General features: G+C 48.4%; 1 long non-coding RNA gene and 1 pseudogene across 1 annotated transcript; both read right to left on the bottom strand.

The window, feature by feature from the left end:
* Positions 1 to 7,998: 7,998 nt before the first annotated feature.
* LOC114298921 (putative indole-3-pyruvate monooxygenase YUCCA4 pseudogene) lies at positions 7,999 to 8,876 on the bottom strand (annotated as a pseudogene).
* Positions 8,877 to 8,979: 103 nt separating this feature from the next.
* Positions 8,980 to 9,829, bottom strand: LOC145806541 (uncharacterized). The gene is made up of 2 exons (XR_014349858.1): positions 9,690 to 9,829; positions 8,980 to 9,594 (listed from the first exon to the last, which is right to left on the bottom strand). It is a non-coding gene; the product is annotated as an uncharacterized LOC145806541 (long non-coding RNA).
* Positions 9,830 to 10,346: the final 517 nt, after the last annotated feature.

Below are 10,346 nucleotides of genomic sequence, written 5' to 3'. Positions count from 1 at the left end.
GGTCAAGGTCCTGACACTGACGTGTTTGCCTCTCCACCGGCTGTCTTCTTACCGACCTACCTCATTCCATACGCCAATGACGTCTTCAGCGCGCTGCAGGCTGAGGCCGAGGAAGGACTCGAAGAAGCCGAGGAAGACGCTGAGGGAGGTGACCAGACCGAGCAGGAGCAGCCCGGCCAGACTGGAACCAGTGTCCAGGACCAGACAGCAACGGTCAACCTGGAAGCTGATAAGGAATTCCCAAACCTCTCCCCCTTAGCTTAGTTTTCTTTTTTCTTTGTCTGCAAATGTAACCGGGCTAAGTTCCCCACCTTTTGTATTAACTTTTTATCAATGAAAAGCTTTAATTTCATCAAGTGTTTGCACGGTTTTCTTCAACAGCAAAACATCTCGGTTTGAACCACCTGGCCTGACCGGAATTCACATCACGATATAAGTAGCAAAATTGAACTTCTTCAACCGGAATAACCATCTCGGTTGGAACAACAAAGTTGAACAAATCACCAAGTCTGTCAACCGGAATAAACCATCTCGGTTGAGAATACCTAGGCTGAACCAAACATCGACTTCTTCAACCGGAATAACCATCTCGGTTGGAACAACAAAGTTGGACAAATCACCAACTCTTCCAACCGGAGTGAATCATCTCGGTTGGGAATCCTAAGTTGAGCAAGTCATCAACTTTTCCAACCGGAGTGAATCATCTCGGTTGGGAATCCTAAGTTGAGCAAGTCATCAACTCTTCCAACCGGAGTGAATCATCTCGGTTGGGAAACTCAAAACAGGGCAATAATTAAAATGCCAAAGCAAAGAGGACACTTTAATATATTGACAAAAAGAATTACATTCTGAAGTGTAAGCCAAAAAATACCTTTGCATAAAAAGAATGCTCAAACTAGAAATAATACAGTTTGAGGTTGGCCGCATTCCATGGCCGGGGTATTCCTCTACCATCTAGATCCTCCAAGTGGTATGCCCCCTTGCCCGCCAGACCGGTTATCTTGTAGGGTCCTTCCCAATTTGCCCCTAGTTTGCCTTCACCTGACACCGGGGTGTTGCCCATAACTTTCCTCAAAACCCAATCACCTACTTTGAACGGTCTGGAGTGCACCGTTTTATTGTACTTCCTTGAGAGCTCTTGTTGGTAGGCGGCCACGTGGATGAGGGCCTTCCCCCGACGCTCTTCCACTAGGTCTAGTTCCAGGGCGATGGCCTCGGCGTTCAGTGCGGGCTCAAAACTTTCACTTCTTAGGGTGGGCATGCCAATTTCCAAAGGTATGACCGCCTCCATGCCATAAGCCAAAGCAAATGGAGTTTCCCCGGTATATCGCCGCGGGGTCGTTCGTTATGCCCAAAGGACGATGGGTAGCTCTTCAGCCCACTTTCCCTTTGCCTTCTCCAGTCGTTTCTTCAACCCATCCAGGATGGTCTTGTTTGACGCCTCGGCCTGACCATTGGACTGCAGGTAAGCCGGAGTAGAGTTGTAGAATTCAATCTTTAGATCTTCACAAAATCCTCTGAATAAGTGACCGTCAAACTGGGTGCCGTTATCAGAGATCAAAATCTTGGGGACGCCAAACCGCGTGACCACATTCTGCCAGACAAATTGCTTCACGTCTTTCTCCTTGATGGTTGCCAAGGGCAAAGCTTCAACCCATTTGGTGAAGTAATCTGTGGCCGCGATGAAGAACTTCCGGTTGCCTGGTGCTGTTGGTAGCGGCCCGACTATATCTAGCCCCCACATTGCAAAGGGCCAAGGACTGGTGAGGAGAAGAAGTTCCCTGGCCGACTGGTGGATCTGATGGGCGAATTTCTGGCACTTTTGACACTTGCGGACATATTTTTGTGCGTCGGCCTGCATGCACGGCCACCAGTAGCCCTGCGAAATAGCCTGATAGGCCAGGGACCTGTCCCCTACATGACTGCCACAGAAGCCTTCGTGAATTTCGTACAAGAAGGCCTCCACGCTATTCGGGTGCACGCACTTCAGATAAGGACCGGTGAAGGACTTTTTCTACAACGCTCCCGATGGAGAGAGCCAAAACCGCTCTGACTTCACCCGGACTTTGTGCGCTTCTTTCTTGTGGGCTGGCAGAGTCCGATCTCTGAGAAACAGGGTTATACGGTACATCTAGGAAGGACCTAGCGCGGCGCAGAGTACATCCGTCTGCCCGGCTTCCTCTATGCTTGGCCGTGGAAGGAATTCAATTAACAGGGGGTTAGGAGATGTACAATCAACCATTGAAGCAAGGCCGGCCAGCTCATCAGCTCGGCTGTTTTCTTCTCGGAGAATCTGTTGAACTCTGATTGCCTGAAATTGCTTGATGTGTTCCCTGACCAGAGTTTTGTACTTTGCCATTCTGTCATCCTTTGCTTCATAAATCCCAGCGACTTGGTTAACCACAAGCTGCGAATCATTGTACACCATTAGCCCGGAACCCTTCATCTGAAGGACGCTCTTGAGTCCGGCCAAAAGTGCCTCATACTCAGCCTCGTTGTTGGATGCTGGAAAGCCAAGAGTGATAGAATGTTCAACAGTTAGGCCATCCGGCGAGATAAGAACGATACCTAGCCCGGCACCGTGACGGTTCGACGCTCCATCAACGAAAAGTTTCCACATCTCCCCTGCAAAGAGCTTCCAACATTCTGAAGGGTCCTGAGAGTCTCGAAGGTCGATGAGATCACGGTTGTTCGGCTGTTCGGCTGCACGTTCTGTGCCGACTGGTTCCACTTCAACCCCCCTTGGTGATTTGGCACCGGACTCGGCAAGTTGATCTACAATGCCCAAGTCCGTAGGCGAATCTCCAGGTTGCGGTATTATGCCGGCCGCAGGCTATGTGCTGAGTGCTTCCACTTCTACCCCCTTTGGGGATTCGGCACCGGGCTCGGTAAGTTGATCTACAATGCCCAAGTCCATAGGCGAATCTCCAGGTTGCGGTATTATGCCGACCGCAGGCTCTGTGCTGAGTGCTTCCACTTCTACCCCCCTTGGTGATTCGGCACCGGGCTCGGCAAGTTGATCTACAATGCCCAAGTCTGTAGGCGAATCTCCAGGTTGCGGTATTATGCCGGATGCAGGCTCTGTGCTGAGTGCTTTCACTTCCTCCCCCCTTTGTGATGCGGTACCGGATAGAGCAGGTTGGACGGTGATTCCTAATTCCATAATCGCATCACCGTGCGGTGGATTTGTACAAACTGAGGGTGTGCCGGAGGGGGGCGCTAAGTCCGCGTCGCCAGCTCTACCAAGTTGTTGTGTCTCGGTCGTGCTTGCGTTCACCTCATCATCTGCCACGGCAATGTCGACCGGGCACACCGGATGAGTTCCAGGTGAGAATTTCGCAACGAAATCGGCCAAGGTCTGGGCTTTTATAGCGGTGCGCGGCTGGAACTTGACATCAAATTGACCCAATTCGACCGCCCACTTGAGAATTTGGCCAGAGAAGTCTGCCCGTTGAAACAAGGCCTTAAGGGGGAATTCGGTCAGAACGATGATGGTATGGGCGTGAACATAGTGCGCCAACTTCCTTGAAGCCATCATCAATGCTAACTCAAGCTTTTCCAACGGCAAGTATCTCGACTCTGCCGGTAGCAAGGTCTTACTGACGTAGAAGATTGGGAGGTGCTTAATTCCTTCAGCTCGGACAAGCACCGCACTGACGGCATGCTGCGAGACGGCAAGGTAAAGATAGAGTTCCTCGCCTGGCTTTGGTGTAACCAACAATGGCGGAGAAGACAGATACTCCTTGAGCTCGGCCAAAGCCCCGTCACAATCTTCGTCCCACGAGAACTTTGATTTCAATGCCTGAAAGAAAAGGCGGCAGCGATCTGATGACCGACTTATAAATCGATTAAGCGCGGCGGCCATCCCGGCCAGATGCTGCACGTCCTTAGTCGAGCTGGGCTGTTTCAAATCTTGCACGGCACTGATCTGAGTGGGGTCTGCTTCGATGCCTCGGCTCGTGACTAGGAATCCCAAAAAATTTTCGGATCCCACGCCAAAGGCACACTTAGACGCATTCAGGCGCAGCTTGTGTTTTTTGAGAATGGTAAACATTTCGGCCAACTCGGATAAGTGGTCTCCTGCATGCCGGCTTTTAACCACCATATCATCAATGTAGGCCTCCATTGTCCGCCCAAGCAAAGGAGCAAACATCTTGATCACCAAGCTCTGAAAAGTTGCCCCGGCGTTCTTCAAACCAAAAGGCATGACTCGGTAGCAGAAGAGTCCCCTTGGAGTCGTGAATGAAGTAATCTCTCGGTCGGGCCCATGCATGGCAATCTGGTGGTAGCGGCGATAGGCATCCAAGAAGCTGAGCCGATTATGTCCAGCCGTCAAGTCTACAAGCTGGTCAATACGGGGCAAAAGGAAGCTATCCTTCGGACAATCTCGGTTAACTGTCTTGTAATCGACACAAACTCGCCACTTCCCATTCTTCTTGGGCACCACTACTGTGTTGGAAATCCATTGAGGGTAGTGCACTTCCTAAATTGCTCGTGCCTAAAGCAAGTTTTTCACTTCCTCTGCAGCTACCTCGGCGTGATGAAGCGTCGATCTCCTTGTTCGCTGAATGAATGGCTTTGCTCCGGGGAAGACATTGAGGTGATGGCAGATAAAACTTGGATCGAGGCCGGGCATATCGTAAGGTGACCATGCGAAGACTTCAATGTTGGTCATCAAAAACTCAACCATCTCGGTCCTTTCTTGGGCCGTGAGGCTGGAACCGAGCAGGAAGAACTTATCCGGTCGCTCCATATCAACTCGCACCTCCACCAATTCCTCAACAGCTTTGTCCTCTGCCTTGGTGCCCACATCGTCAAGAACTCCCCGGTCTTCTGATCCTTCTATCATTTGAACGAAGCCTTTGGCAGCCCGGCTCCCGTTCACTGCCACGAAGCATTGTTTGGACATGACTTGATCTCCCCAAATCTCCTCGATTGCCCCCATTGCATGGCGTGAAGCCATCCCCTTCCAAGGATTAGATTGTAAGTAGAAGGAACTTGTAACACCCAGAACTCCACTTGCTTGACCACGGATCCCGCTTTGACCGGCAGGACAATCTTTCCCAAAGGCCACTCCGGTTGTGAGTTGAAACCAACCAGTGGCGAAGTTGCCGGAGCCAAGTCTGTCTCCCGGAGCTTGAGCTGCTTGAACGCGTCGTAATACATGATCTCGACCGAGCTTCCCTGATCGATCAAGATCCGTTTGACATCGAATTCCTTGACGCGGAGTGTTACTACTAAGGCATTGTTGTCCCTTGAGGTGAAGCTAATCACATCTTTCTCTACCGTCTTCCCCCTCCTGATGGCAGGTTGTACCGACAAAACCTCCCTCATATGTTCTGTCTTTTTTACCATACCCCGGAGTTCGCAAACACACTCCGGCTCCACTATGCCGTGGATGACATTAATAACTCCTTGTGGTGGCGCATCTCGGTCATCCTGTCCCCTAGGCTCAACCGGAGCCTGGTTCGCCTTTACGCCCCCATCAATGTAAAGGTCTAGGTGTCCGGCCGCGACTAGCTCTTCCAGGTGTTGCCTCAAAGGCAAACAATCCTCAGTCCGGTGGCCTTGCTCCCGATGAAATGTGCAACGATACCGCGGATTGTAGCCCTTTTGTCCATCGCCCAACTTAGCAGGAAACCAGACATACTCCTCGTCTCGGATTTCACTAAGTATGCGATAGATTGGAATCTTAAAGACCGTGGTTATGCCAGTCCTTGCCTTCAACCTTCTGTTTGCGTCCGCTACGTCATCTCAAGGGTAGTCATCCCGGTCATTCCGACGTCCTCTACCCCGGTTTTTGCGATTCGAGCCACGGTCCGATTCCTCTGCTCGGTCACTTGAGCGGCTGGACTCTTGCCCAACTGCGTGCACTTTTCCTGCTGTCTTCTTATCTGCTGCTACCGGAGTTGCCTTCACGGTAGATGCTGCCGCATCATCCTCGAATCGGATGTGCTCATTGATGCGCTGCATGAGCTGGCCCATGGACGTCGGTTGGTGCATGTAAGCGAGTCCCACAGTCTATGTCCGACCAGGAGACCACGTTTGTATTGAGTGATTGCAAGGTTGACCGGGCAATCCAAGATCTCGTTGAAGGTCTCCCAATATCTGGAGTTGTACGCCTTCAATGTGTCGCTCGGTTCCATCTTGACACTCAGTAGGTGATCAACTTCTTTTGGTGTTGTGGTGTTGGTTTTGAAGTACGTGACAAAGGCTTCGGCCAGCTGATGCCACCTCTCAAGACTCCCCTCCGGCAGCCTTTCAAACCACTTCAAGCCCAGTTCGCCCAAACTTGACAGAAAGATAAGGCACATAAGAGCATCATTCCGCCTATGTCCGGCCATGACCTGTCGGAAATGACTTACATGCATGTAGGGATCGGTCTTCCCGTCGTACAATGTGAACTTCGGCTGGTGGAAGCCCGACGGGAGAGGTGTTGTTTTTATTTCTAAGGAGAAAGGGGTGGCACTCAACCTTGCCAAATTTGAATCCACCAGGAGTGGTGCTGCTTGGCGGGGTGGAGGCATTCTGACCTCCTCACTGGCGTGAACCCCATAGGATAACCGCTGGAACGCCGGTATCCTCTGAGCTTCCCGCCGGCGAGCCCGCTCCTTTAAGACCGCCCGCAAATCCTCTGAATGAGCAGAGTAAGAGTGCCTCGACGTCGTTACTGGACGTGAGGGCTGGTAAGTGCTGTCTTGCGCGCTAGACTTCTCTACATGCACGTCGGAATCACCAACCTTGTAACTTCTGGTAATAGAAATGGACGGAGTGCATCGCTAACTCTGACCGCCTGAATGGCGTGGTTGGGTGCGCTCACTGTGGTCTCCCACTCCAGCTACACCCTTCCCTTTGACATGCCGCTTCAGCGCTGCCGCCATTCGCCGGATGACGGCGTCTTGGTCCTTCAGCTTATTTTCCAGACGTCTGGCGTGTGGGTCTCTCCTCCGCCGGTGACCGTCTGGACTCCGTGAATGACCATGACTTCTTCTGCGCTTATCCCGCCCGTCTCCCGACTGTCCTCCTGGGAATGTCTCCAAGTCCTCCATCGGAGGAATGGTGGGGTGTCCCTCTCTCCGTCTGCCTGACTCCGGAGTGGCTCCATCGATGGCGGACAGCGGAATCTCTTCGTTGTTCGCCATAGAAAGCGATCGGATGAGCAAGGAAGACAAGGTTTTATTTGCAAAGCTTCTCACAGACGGCGCTAATTGTACGGGGAGCAAATATTCAGGCGAGCCTGTACTTCCTTCTTCCAAGCTCCGCTTCTATCCGATCACCTGCGTACACAAAGGCGGTGAGCTACCGGGCGGTGTGTGGCCGGAAAACCCCTCCGACGGTCAAGTTAGAACACACACCAGGGAATAGATAGAGAGAAGGGAGAGAATTGCATTTAAGTGTTTCTCTTACCAAATGTACATCTGTCTCCGTATGGGGGGCGCAGACATGCTTATATACCTTCTGCGCCCCAAATCGACTCCCAGTGACCTCTCAACACGTGGCACTGCTATCCCATCTGTCAGCATAAACCTTGCTGAGCACCACCTAACCCAACTGCCTGCCCATTCTCCTGGGAGCTCGGCAGCCGAGCAGTATCATCTCAGCCATCGTCTGCCATGCTGCGCTTCATACCCAAGTACTCCAACAGCTAAGCTCAGATGAGGACCGGACTCGACGGCATCTCGGCAAAGCCGAGCTCGGGGCAACTCACGCTTGTTTGCGGTCGACCTACCTGCCGAGCAAACAGGTACCTCGGTCCAACCTTGCCTTTCCTGGCGTTGGACTTTTCACCTGACTGGCTTCGTAACCACTGATCCTTGCAGCTCGGTCAATTCACGTGCTGCCTTAACCGAGCAGCTCCCTTCAAGGTCGGGCCACACAACTTGGCCTAACACCTGTTCGGCCCAAATCTGTCTGACCCAATTCCATATCATTAATCTCCCTCTCAAAGAACATACGCAAAACATACATGAATGAATAAGATTATATTTTAAATGGTTCACTATAGGACTCACTTTTCAAATGTCAAAACATTCATATATTTTTTATGTCGGATTTTGTGACAATTTTTGTGTAAATATTTGTTATCCAAATCCAAAAATTTGAAAATTATTTTCAAATAAGTGGTTTCAACTGCCCAAAAATTGATTTTAATGCATAGCCAGAAAGAAAGAAAGAAAAAAATGAGCCATAATAGAAAGCAAAAGTACTTAAAAAAACTAAATGAAACTTACAGTGCTTCTAGCCAACCATATGAGGGGTTGCATTGTGTTTACAGAGGTCCAAACTAACCTCCATACCAGAATTCCCACAACCAACCACCAAAACACTCTGATTTCTGAAATCAGAACCAGAGGTATACAAACTTGTATGCACAACAGGCCCATCAAACCTCTCAATCCCTGGAATTTCCGGTATCGCAGGCTCGGCATTTTTGCCCGTGGCAACGATAATCCACCGGGAAATGTACTCACAATCTTGAGTTTGAACCCTCCAAAACCCAATAGTTGAATCAAACTCTGCTCTTTTCACCACTTGTTCGAAGCTTGGTTCGATGTTGAAGTGTGAAGCATATGACTCCATGTATGATATGAACTGGTGTTTTGTTGGGTACTTGGGGAAATTTTCCGGGAAACCAAACAGTGGAAGTTCACAGAACTGTTTGGGAAGGTGGAGTTTGAGACGATCGTATGTTCTTTGTTTCCATAAAGAAGCTATACAGTCACTTCTTTCAAGAATGAGAGAGCGTACACCATTGTTCTTGAGGCAAGCTGAGACTGCTACCCCAGAGGGTCCAGCACCTACAATGATAGGTCCGTGAACCCACAAGCAATTTTGTCGATTGCCCTCTTGATTTTTGCAAGAACCCATTTGGAATAGCCCAAGGAAAGAAAAGAAAAGAAAAGAAAAGGGAGCTCTGTTTCTTTAAAACCTCTGTTTTTTAAGAAAAGGGAATAGCCCATCAAACCTCTGCTTTTAGGGTGGGGTCGGAGAGCTAGAGTGCAATGTCTGTTTATGTAGCACATGCTTACATGTATGTCCACATTTCTGCTTTTTTTGATGCATTTTTTCTTTTTCTTTTAATTGGGGCCAAAATAGACAGCATCATTCAGGTCTCCATATCTGTGACACATGCTTATGTCTATACATTGCATGTGTCCTATGTGTTTGTGTGTGCACAGGTCAGATTATGAAACAGAAATATGAAGATGACATTAATAAATAAAGCAAGACTTGGAAAACTAGTTTTGGAAATATAAATAAGCTATAGGCAAGATCAATATAATGCTCAAAGATTTATGAGAAAGAGAGAGATCATGCAATTCCCAAATTGATTCTTACCATAAGCATTTCCAATTAAAGTTGTATCCTGGAACCCAATTGTTATAGCAAGAGTAATGATCATGAGGATCCAGTTAATTTCTGGTATATATATCTGCCCATAAATATTTTTTGAGGTGTGCACAACCTTGACTCGCGGAAAGCAACCAAGGGCATGGCATTGCTTGATAATGGAGAACGTTGCAGTGATGATAGCTTGACTTCCAACAATAGCTGCTAGAGTAGCAATAATGAAGACAGGCCAAAATACAGCATCTGCAAGATAACCAACGATCAAAAGAAGATCAAGACAAAATTTGGCTTAATCAACAAAATGTTCAAAGTTCCAAGTGTGGTGAAAATGAACAAACCAGGTATTGAGTCATAGAAGCTGTTAGGAATGGATGAGGTATTTTTAGACAGGAAAGCAGCCTGGCCCATGTATTGCACAACCAAGCAGGGGTATACAACAAATGCAAATGCAAGCTGCACAGATAAGAAGAATGTTCAGATCACTAACTGCACATAATTAAAATGGATATGTACTATTGTAGTAAATTATATGATGTCCATACAATTTATATACACAGGGCACAATGTTTTAGGCATTACATGTATTCTTCGAAAAATATCCATGTCAGCTCTTTTTAAAAGAGAAGAATGTGATTGGGCTGATAGGGATCAGAAGTTCACCGGAGAGTGCTAGAACACGTCATCCAGAGGATTCAATGACCAGTCTTGTTGGTGTGAACTCACCAATCAAGGCTTCAAACTCGTGTATAGAAACAGATAAACATTGACAGAAATTAGAGAAGAAGACAATATTTTTGTGCATTCAGCAGAATGTTTATGCTCATATATATATAGCCTGTCAAAGCTAGGAGGAAAAGGAAACGAAACTATATATATATATATATATATATATATATATATGAATTTCCCAAATCAAAGGGCTAATCAATTCCAAAATGAAGATTAAACTGAAAAGGAAAGGGAATAGTTGACTTAAAATTATAAAGAAAAGATTA

This window comes from Camellia sinensis, chromosome 13, assembly GCF_055761805.1.
Source record: "Camellia sinensis isolate YWXY chromosome 13, ASM5576180v1, whole genome shotgun sequence".
NCBI classification, from domain to species: Eukaryota; Viridiplantae; Streptophyta; class Magnoliopsida; order Ericales; family Theaceae; genus Camellia; species Camellia sinensis.
This window is presented reverse-complemented; position numbering and strand designations above follow the sequence as displayed.